At 41.2% G+C, this 10,001-nt stretch overlaps 1 long non-coding RNA gene across 3 annotated transcripts; it reads right to left on the bottom strand.

Annotated features, from left to right (window-relative positions):
- Nucleotides 1-1,697: 1,697 nt before the first annotated feature.
- Nucleotides 1,698-9,567, bottom strand: LOC150047511 (uncharacterized). Of its 3 annotated transcripts, none has more exons than XR_016539411.1 (3): nucleotides 9,472-9,567; nucleotides 3,014-3,053; nucleotides 1,698-2,383 (listed from the first exon to the last, which is right to left on the bottom strand). It is a non-coding gene; the product is annotated as an uncharacterized LOC150047511 (long non-coding RNA). The 3 variants fall into 3 exon arrangements; XR_016539410.1 differs by having other exon boundaries at nucleotides 1,698-2,323; nucleotides 9,335-9,567; XR_016539409.1 differs by having other exon boundaries at nucleotides 9,335-9,567.
- Nucleotides 9,568-10,001: the final 434 nt, after the last annotated feature.

Raw genomic sequence — 10,001 nt, forward strand, 5'->3', positions numbered from 1 at the left:
CTCACCTTGCTTTTCACTATATGAAAATGAATAAAATTGGAGATGTAAGAAGACATTGGAGAGTTTAGCTCTTTAAGGGTCATGCAATATACTGAAGTGAGCTGTCCCGTGGAATCAAGGACAGGAGCAGCAAATTAAATGTCTCACTGAAGAGTTGAAGTCCACAGTTTAGAATTTGCTAATCTGGCACAATCTTTACATTTTCTAGTTAATTATCTTGCAGATTTCCAGATTCAGGTTCTGTGATAAATTCTTCATAATTGCACTACAACTAACATTACGCAATCTTTGAAGCTGTAAAAAGACAATTATTTTCTTAATGTTCAAGAACCCATTCTCTTTAGAGCTAAGCGCTATCAGTGCATATTTAGTGTGTCACGTTGGGAACAGATTGAATGATGTCCAAGGCTTCACTTGCAGGAGAGTCATTTTTCTTGAAATCAGCAGGAAGATGGGAAAAGAAAACGTGAATGAATCCATGAAAATCCATCATCCTGCTGGGAAACCAGAGGGTGTGATTTATGGAGGCTGTGTCTCTACTCATCATTGTTTACCGAGGACAGGCTTATAATTAGAACCAAATAAAACAGTTTACGATAATTTGCCTGACAACTACAAATTTATTACTAGTTTAAAATGTGATGAATAAAATTAAAAATCACACTTGTCTTGTAATTTTCATAGTTTTGTACAAAGGGATTATCGGTTTAAAATGACCCCTTTGCTCATAAGTTGTCATGCTCATAAGTTAGTGAGCATAAAATGTGTAATTTTGGCAACATTAAAGCACATGAAGAGTTTTTAAAGGACACAAAATTATATGGAGCAAATTCAACACTGTGGTGCATGAAGTTAAAGCAAATGAGATTTTTAAAGTTGGAATTATTTATTTTACTTTTTTTGAGAATTCTTGCACTGAAATACACAGAAGACAAGATAAATGTGCCATTTTTTATTTTTAGATGTTCTTTATAACCATTACCTAAGAGATTAAGTAATGACTAAAATGAGATAGAGAGGAAATAAGAAAAGAAAGTAAAGATGGTTGGTACAATATTTTCAAACGTACACATCTGTCCAGATTTTACACCTGTGAAATTCCCTGAGATATGCGGGGGGGGGGCAGTAACAGGTAGAATGATTTTGGCTAGTAGCTTAGGAGGAAAAAGCATGCAAAATAAACTATTGCCCAAAGGGCTGGAACCCTTGAGAGACATTTTGATCCTCTAACTGGGAGCCGACAAACCACCAACAAAATAAAACAACTGCCTTTGTGTGCCAATTATGTCTGGTATTTGTTACAGTAACACAAATGGGATTCACACAATCTCTAAATTCCTTCTCTTTCAGAATTTCTAGTCACTTCTCTTCCAACCCTTCCGACCTCCATGCACCGCCCTCACCAGCGTTACCCAAACCACAGATGTAAACACACTACAGGTGCCATGAGTCTGCTTCCTTCTGGCTCCTGCTCTGTTTACCATAAAACTACTTTATACAACTAACGTGCTAACATAGATGGAAAACAAGCCAATGGAAGGCAGCCCCTTACTGCCCAGTCTTCTGCTCTAGCTCCTCTTCCCTGAAGCCCATTTGCTGTTTGAGTGTGCTTTGACTTCTGTTCTCCTTTTCATAACTTTAGCGATTGTTATGATACCTATCCATCAGGAGGGATAAGGAAAATGTAAGACTTTGGGTAATATTTGACTCTTTATCCTCTCCTGTAATGCCAGGCAAGTAGATAGACAGATGGTAAATATCTACTTTGTCCACACTTCCACTGAATATCCAGCCCGTGGTTCCTGATATTTGTCCTTGTCATTTTCAGCTGTCTCCTTTGCTACACACATCTGCATTTCCTTGATAGATCTTACTTCCACCATCTCTGGCTTTTTCTCTTTCAGTCCCCCTTGACACATCTGTCCTGTAATTTCCTGTACAATTTGATGGAGTTCTTGTGAAATCTGTGAAGGTTCAAACAGAAGAAAGGTTTTGGGGAGCTGGGATGTTTTGTTGAGGACCTAGGACATGGAGCTGACAAAAGCAACATTGCTGTAAGGAAGAGTAGACGAAGAGTATCACAGTTTCTCCCGGCTGTGAGAATGTAACCGTTCAACTTCTTTGTGTGTTCCAAGGAAACTCTGGGAAGCCTATTAAAAATCCATTCCGGTTCTACATGAAGCTGTGGTATGTTTATGACACAAGATGGTTCCTAGAGCAGCAACCAGCAGGGTCATAGTGCTGGTATTGTGGTGGTCAGAGAGGAAAGGTTGTTCGTTCCAGCAGAGATGAGTACAGATGCTTTCTCATTTTTCTTTCAAATCTTAAAAGAAATTTTACAGTGCATCTCATTATAATACAGGGAATTTGTGATCTATTTCTCCTGTAATTGAAACATATGTGGTTGGTATACTTTAACAGTTACAGCATTTTTAAACTTAATCCAGACCTTTTGTCACTACTTAAGTTAAACCCTAATTAGTTACTCGGTAGAAATCAGTAGCTTATTTACAAAACACATTTCTAATTAAAATTATACAAAACAAGTTTCTTTAAAAAGATACCCTCTCAATAGTATTGTATACACATTAGTCAATGTTGCAAATAATGATAGCTTTCAAATGAGAAAATTCTCTCTGGGTCAGATTCAAACTCAGTCAAGTACTTAACATATAGCTATCCAAATTAACATGAGAGCCATATAATGGCACAAAGCTTTTACTATTTTGGTAATCACATCTCCATGTTTTACACATATTTACATCTTAGCTAAATAATGGTTCAGCATAAATTGGATGATGTCAAAATACAGATGTTTGGGAAATTCCATTGAATAACGTGGCACTAGAGAATCTGTAATTCTGTTTCATAATGATTGTGTGCCCCATGAATCCAACCCAAAAACATAAAATTCTGACATTGAGGTCATTTTGGGAGGAGGAATGGCTGCTTATCTAATGATTCTTAAGTAGTAATAATAGTAATAATAATAAAGAGGAATACAGATGCTCACCAAACACGATGATCAATCTCCAGTGTTTTGAGTAGGTGCACTGCAATTATTAAAGATGAAAATATTTATCGGCATTATCACATCACTTTTATCTGTTGATTATTTGCTCTATAGAATATAGTATGCTGTCTCTTAAGAAGCTACCCTGGCTTTGCTCAGTATGTTTAACTGCTGAGAAGCAATAGCAAAAAGTAGGATCTGAGACCTAAATTCTTACAACATTCTGACATTGTTCCTTAAAAGTATTTCTCAAAAAATGAATTATTTTCTATAACTAGTAACATATCAGTTTATTTTCAATCATCTAGTTAATAAAAGAGAAAGTAGAACAAGAATATATCACAGATTTATAAAACTTGCATATGCATTATATTACCATAGTTGGTATATCACCCAGACAAATATGAACTACAATTATCAAAATTTAATGTAATAAAATTCCTATTGCGACTAAGTATAAGCAAATTCTGTGAAAGGAAGTTACGTAATATTCTAGGGAAGTCCTGAAAATTCTGAAAATATGACTGCCAAATACTATTGATTGACTTTAGATTTTCTCAGATTTCCTCCTTCAATCTTTTCCCACGCCCAGGTGAAAAGACCACAGAGACATAAGCCTCCTACATTTTAAGTTGAATGAAGGAAGACTGCGAATGCTTAAAAAAATCAAACTAAATAAAAATAGAACTTAGTAGTAGAGTATTTTGCCAGCATGTATAAGCACTGAGATTTAATTCCCAGTACTGCAAACAAATAGACAAAATATTTTTGCATCTTTAATTTATTTTGGCTTTAAGTACTTGCACAAAGGAATCACCATATAACAAAGTTTACAGATATAATGCATCTTGACCCAAGTCCTGGCTTCCATCCATTCCTCCCTCCCCTCCCCTTCCCTCACTCTTCTTCATTTTGTAGGATAAACATTGGAGCCTGGCTTCATTCCTCTTGGCCCCTCCCCATCATTCACCTCTTACATCTTGATCTCCTCCCCACTTTTGAATACCTGCTTCCTGGTTATGGTTCTGAACTTTGCCTTTGCCTTTGAAAAGCATTGCACCCTTGAGATCTCCCTTGACTACCATATTTCAGCTAGTGCCTTTCTGTATGCTTGCATCTCACCCAGCATATTCATGTATATCTGTTTACACTCGAATTCTGGCTTAATGCAGTGAAGACTGCTGCCTGGTAAGCGGCTATGTAACAGTTCTCTAGCTGGACAGTGGTTGGAGAGCGATTTGCCTGCAGGGCGTCGCCTGCAAGAACACTGACGTCTCCGCCGTCTTCCCCTGCACACTTCCACATCGCAAATGAAAAGCGGGTCTCGCAGCACGTCGTGGTTCCCATAGTGTGTCATGCGCCTTCCAAAACATAGACCTCTTGTGCTGCACATATGTGATTGATGATTATTCTCTGCACTGATGACGGTTTATGTTACCTACAGAGTGTCCATATTTTTTTTTTCCATGCAGGCAACATTTTGAAACCTGTGTCTTTGGTGGCCTCCAAATAGTGATGTCACCAAATACAAAATCTGTGCTGATAAAGTTTTCCTTGGCTTCTGTTCACAGTTAGCTTTCAAATTTCTACAAGATTTTTCAGAGCACAATGACCTTAATTTCCTATAGTAAAAACTAAGCAACAGTCTGGAGCTAACTTCCAGTGGTCCTGACCTGACAGATAATACAAAAAAGAAAGAGAGAGAGAGAGAGAGACAGAGAGAGAGAGAGAGAGACAGAGAGAGAGAGAGACAGAGAGAGAGAGAGAGAGAGAGAGAGAGAGAGAGAGAGAGAGAGAGAGAGAGAGACAGAGACAGAGAGAGAGAGACAGAGAGAGAGAGACAGAGAGAGAGGCGAGAAAAGAAATTCAATTTGCAAAAGTTTCATGGAGTGTATTTTTTTTTTGCCAGTCCTGGGCTTGAGCTCAGGGCCTGAGCACTGTCCTTGGACTTTCTCAAGGCTAGAACTCTACCACTTGAGCCTCAGCACCACTTCCAGATTTTTTCTATGTATGTGGTACTGAGGAATTAAACCTGGGTCTTCGTGCATGCATGCCAGGCAGGCAGTCTACCACTAGGCCAGACTCCTGTCCCTGTTTCATGGAGTTTTAAGGTATAGCTATTTCTATACATTTAAGTTCTAACTTACGTGCGAATTTTATTACAATCATATTGAGAGTTGGCCTGTGCCCCAATTAATACACTCAGATAGCTCAGAATATGATAGTATTTGGAAAGTGTGTCATAGTCAAATGAAAATTATAAAAGGGACCTAGAGCAAGTATTGCCTCTATATGGTTATTTGAAATAGGATAGGGAAGGGGGGAAAACAAGATGAGGGATGGGGGCGAGGGGAGGGAAATGGAGACCAAGACATGAGAAAGGGTATCAGTGTTTGTGAAGTAATGTGCCTTCTATCTTGTGAATATAATGTGACCCTTCTATTAATTACAATAAAGAATATATGAAAAAGAACTAGTATTGCCTTTCCTGAAATGCAAAACTTTGATCTTGTTTGATAGCAGCACAGAAATAAAGCCAGGGACCAGGACCATAGTTCCAGGAAGGTAGCAAAGAGTTTATTTAAGAAAGTAGTTAAGGTCATGCAGAAGAGGGAGCAGGGTCCTGGAAAGTGGTTAGTGGCATCAGGAACTGGCTGTTTGGTTCTGTCTCTCCCCATTTTATGAATTCCTTTAGGCCATTTGTCCGAGGTGACTGGTTGGTTTGAAGCAGGTAAGACCCTGCCCTGGACAAGGGCCACTGCTGGAGGCTTCTGGATGGCTGGTCTGAGCCAGGGCAGGACCCCCAGTCGGGTTGAAGGTGAGGGTGTCTGGGCCAGCCTGAGTTGCTTGTCTGCCATTTCTGCTCAGACGCATGAATTAAGTGGGGACAGGGGGGTCAGGGGGACAGAGGAGGCACTGAGAACAGGAAGGGAGAGGTGAGGATGTCGGGTGTTCAAGAGAGAGGTGGAGGGACAGACGGAGGGAGAGACAGAGAGATTTATTTTGTGGATGATGAATTTCCTTTAATGTAACCACTCTTCTCCCCCACCATGGACTCGGTGTCTTACTTCTAAGTGATTCAAGTCAAAAATGAATCAATTATAGGGGTCGCTTTCTCTGTTACTTAAAATTACCTTGAGCTCCTTGCCAGGTGTGGAGGGGAGGGGACAGTCCTGCTCTGGCTCTGGTTTGGCACTCCCTAACTGGAGCTTTTGGTGATTAATGCCACTCATCAGGCAGGCCACCTCCTCCTCTCGTGTTTAAAGGTCTCCTGCGGCTCCCAGCAGTGTGTACTCATTCAGTCCCTTAGCACAATTAACAGCAGGAAAGGAACCTTGGTAATTTTCTCCCTTTAGAAATGGCATTCACTAAAGGATGGCTGTCCCTGCTGTCTTTGTTTCTACAGTGAAAAGTTACTTTCTTCCTAACCGTGTTCAAAAGAAAAAACAAAGCCCAATCAAAGTGAACGTACACACAAGGATCCAGCCTACTGCAGAGGAGGGGCTTCCTGGGCTCTGGCACTCAGGATCTCCTCCAGGCCGGGTCTGCTGTGCAAGCCCAGGGCCAGAAGCACTTGACACCTTTGTTTAGTCCACCTAGAGAGGGCTTTGGAGAAAGGGACAGTGAAATGTGCCACTGGCTCCCTTCTCCATTCTTAAGAAGAGCTGTGTCCCTCGCCTCCATGAAATCTTAGTATTAAATATCGCTTCAGTGTGGAGTCAGGAACTTGGCTTTCCAGAGGTGGGTACCCCTTAGCCATCATCCCAAAGCAGTCGGCGTGCGTGGCGGCGGGGTGACGCAGAGAAGTGCCACCTCGTTTCCGAAGCTGGGTATGGAGGAGAAGCCCGCCCGCAGCGGCCTGGCCTGGTGCTGGGCGTCCAGGAGGGAAGGGTGGGCAGGAAGAAGGGCAGCCAGGACGCGGGGCGCCCTCTGGGAAAGAAAGGTGCCAACTGTGGCAGGAAAGACTGGGGGCTGAACAGCCCTGGATTCTCGACTCCGTGGCATCCACTTCCCATAGTGGTCCCCGGCTTGCGCCCACGCGGGGTGGCAGGTCAGCTCCAGGATGGCTGAGAGACCGAAGTGCACCCAGCCTGGAACACGCGCTCCTGCCCAGGGCGGGTCTTCAGCTCATGCCAACACAGTGCGGCCTCCCGCCCCGGGACAGTGAGGAGCCTGCGTGGAGGGGGAGGACAGCGCGCTGTGGCCTCTAGGGACCAGACGAGCCACAGAGCAGACCTGCTGCCCTGGGCCAGGCGCCCCCCTGGGCCTGGCGCCCTCCTGGGCTTGGCTCAGCGCACTCGGGGGAGACGTGCCCAGACGTCTGGCATGAGGTCTTGTAGAAATGGGCTCAGGCCAAAGGCTGGGAAGCCATTCCCAGACCCTTACTTAAAGCAGCGGCCTTGATGAAGAGCCATGTCCAGAAACACCATTGGTATGGTGAAAACATTATTTCATTTAAAATTGCTCAATTCCAGCCCGTCGTTTCGCGCTTCGATTTAGATAGCAAAATGAATGAGAACAACCTAGCAAACGTTTATAGGGAAGAAAAATGTTCTTAGTACAACTTAAGGCTAGGTTGAAAGGAAATGAAAGCATCATGTAATGACAACACACTGTCCAAAGAACATCGTCACAAAATAGAGGACTATGGCTGTATTTGATAACGATTTGTAAGAAATAAAAGGCGGTGCGTAAACATCGTGCTCCCATCTTCATAGTTCTATAAATAGTTGTGAAGGAGAGGCCTTCTGAAGAGTCTGCTCATTTGGTCTCATGTAAAAAACTTGCTAAATGGATTTTCTAGACAAAGTTGGAACTATCCATTCATATTGCTTATTGCTAAACAGCAGAATATGAAATTGTAAAATCTGATTTATCTACCAAGTCAAGAGTAATGATGGATCATAAATTAAAAATAGAAAAATGAACATTTGTGTCCAGATTTAACTTTTACATTCTAACTACAATTTCTTGCCCACAGTAGGTAATAAATATAATTCAAACTACAAATGAGTGTTACTGCTAGTAACCAAACATTCTTTTAAAAAGGAAAAAAAAGAGTTAAAAGTATCAACAAAGATTGCCAACGAGAATGTTTTAGCCTGAGTAAAAGTGACTTGCTATTAATATAATTCTCATTTCACGGAGGCCCTGTCGAGTTGAGCAAAATGGCATGAATGAAGCTCTAGCTGAGATTACTTATTCAAGCAAACACAGAATGAGCCAGGGCGGGAACACATTCTTCATTGCCACTGTAAGAAACAGCTTAGAAAATTCAGTCTCGGTTCAGTGTATTAAAGTCTATGAGTGACTGGGCAGGCAAAATTATAGTCCACTCGGATAATTATAGTTCCCAGTCATATCTAATGGGGTCTGCATAAATCAGGGCATTGTTTGCCATGAAGTGTATTTATACTTGTCAAATGATTGTAATTGAACATTTACAAAGGACCATTCCAATTTATAAACATGACTTTTAAATGAATATTTATAAGGCACTTGTTAAAGAAAATAAATTTACTCAGGTAATTCTGAACTGTGATTTTACAACATCTAATATACAACTGTCTTTTACTAAGGAATCCTCCCCTTAAAATCTGTTGATGATAAAGCTGAAAATTAGATAGAGATAAATAGGATCCTTTCAGCAGTTCCCAGGGCAAAATATTTCATAGTATCTGTGTAACAGAGAACAAAAACAAAATCCCCCAAACAACACCTTGAATTCCAAGCTCTGCAAATAATTAGGGGAAAAAAAAAACATCGTGCATTGGCCTTTAAATATATCCCCCACCCTTGTACAATCTAGATAGAACCTATATTCTAGAACCTTGCAGAAACATGAAAATAATTTATTATAAACATTTTTAGATCTAGGAAGAGATACAAAGCACCTGTCTATTCTACTTTGAATAACCTCGTTTTGATTCCCCCTTACTTTATTCTCTTACTCATTATTTCCTCTTTCATTATTAATTAACATTACAAAATAGATTCTTTTCCTTTCTGTTATAATGAGTATTATATTTTGTGGGGTGTAAAACTTTCTATATTAGGAACAAGTCCCTAAAATTCTTCAACTCGTAACCTTTTCTGAGCCTACTTACCATAATCTCTTACTTCGCCTCACTGGAAATACATAGGAGAACAGGGCCCACCGATGGCTTCCTACCTTTGGATTCCACTGAGCTGGGCCAAGTGGACCCCACGGCCCAGAAGTTTCCCGTGAATGCAGGCGGGTGAGAACTGAACGGGGGCTCTTGCCTCCTTTCCTCGCCCAGCTCCTGTCCTGGGGTCACCCAGGGCCCTGCCAGCGCGCACCTGCTCCAGGGACACCCCAGTGAGGGCGGTAGGGCTCCCATTCCCTGAGCGGCAGACTCTGGTGCCTCTCCACTCTGGTCTAGGCAAAGCTGGCAGGACTCCAGGGGAACACGGAACAGAACCAGTGTCAGGCTTACGGAATCAGGAGAGACTCAGCGGAAAGGAGGAGTGTTTCCAAAACAGAATCCGGACTCGAGGATTGGGTGATCACCTCTTCCTAGCTGCAGTCTGGATTACCCCTACATCCAACACTCGCTTGAGAACAATTTCAATGATTCTTTCCAACTTTTCATGTTACTCTCATTGTGACGATTTGAAACATCAGGTTATCAAAGTGAATATTCCCATCTTAATGCAGAGTGGAATTAAAACTCTTGTCCAAAGTCAATGCTGTAAAAACTGTAAAAACGAATACACTTATCTATACGTTATTATTGTTCCATTGTGTCCTTATTCTTCTTAATTAGATATTTTGTGAATATTATGAAAATCTTAATGTTGATGAGTCTCTTTTCACCTGAATTGGCTCACTGAATTAATAGTTTTGGCATTTCTTTTTCTCAAAAAAAGTGGAAATATAAAATGTCATCATAAAATTTCATTTACAGATGTCCTACATTTTGATATGCAGTTCTCCCTATGTGTTACTTAGTTATACTACTTGTAA

Source organism: Megascapheus bottae, chromosome 23, assembly GCF_031878675.1.
Source record: "Megascapheus bottae isolate mThoBot1 chromosome 23, mThoBot2.hap1, whole genome shotgun sequence".
Taxonomy (NCBI): domain Eukaryota; kingdom Metazoa; phylum Chordata; class Mammalia; order Rodentia; family Geomyidae; genus Megascapheus; species Megascapheus bottae.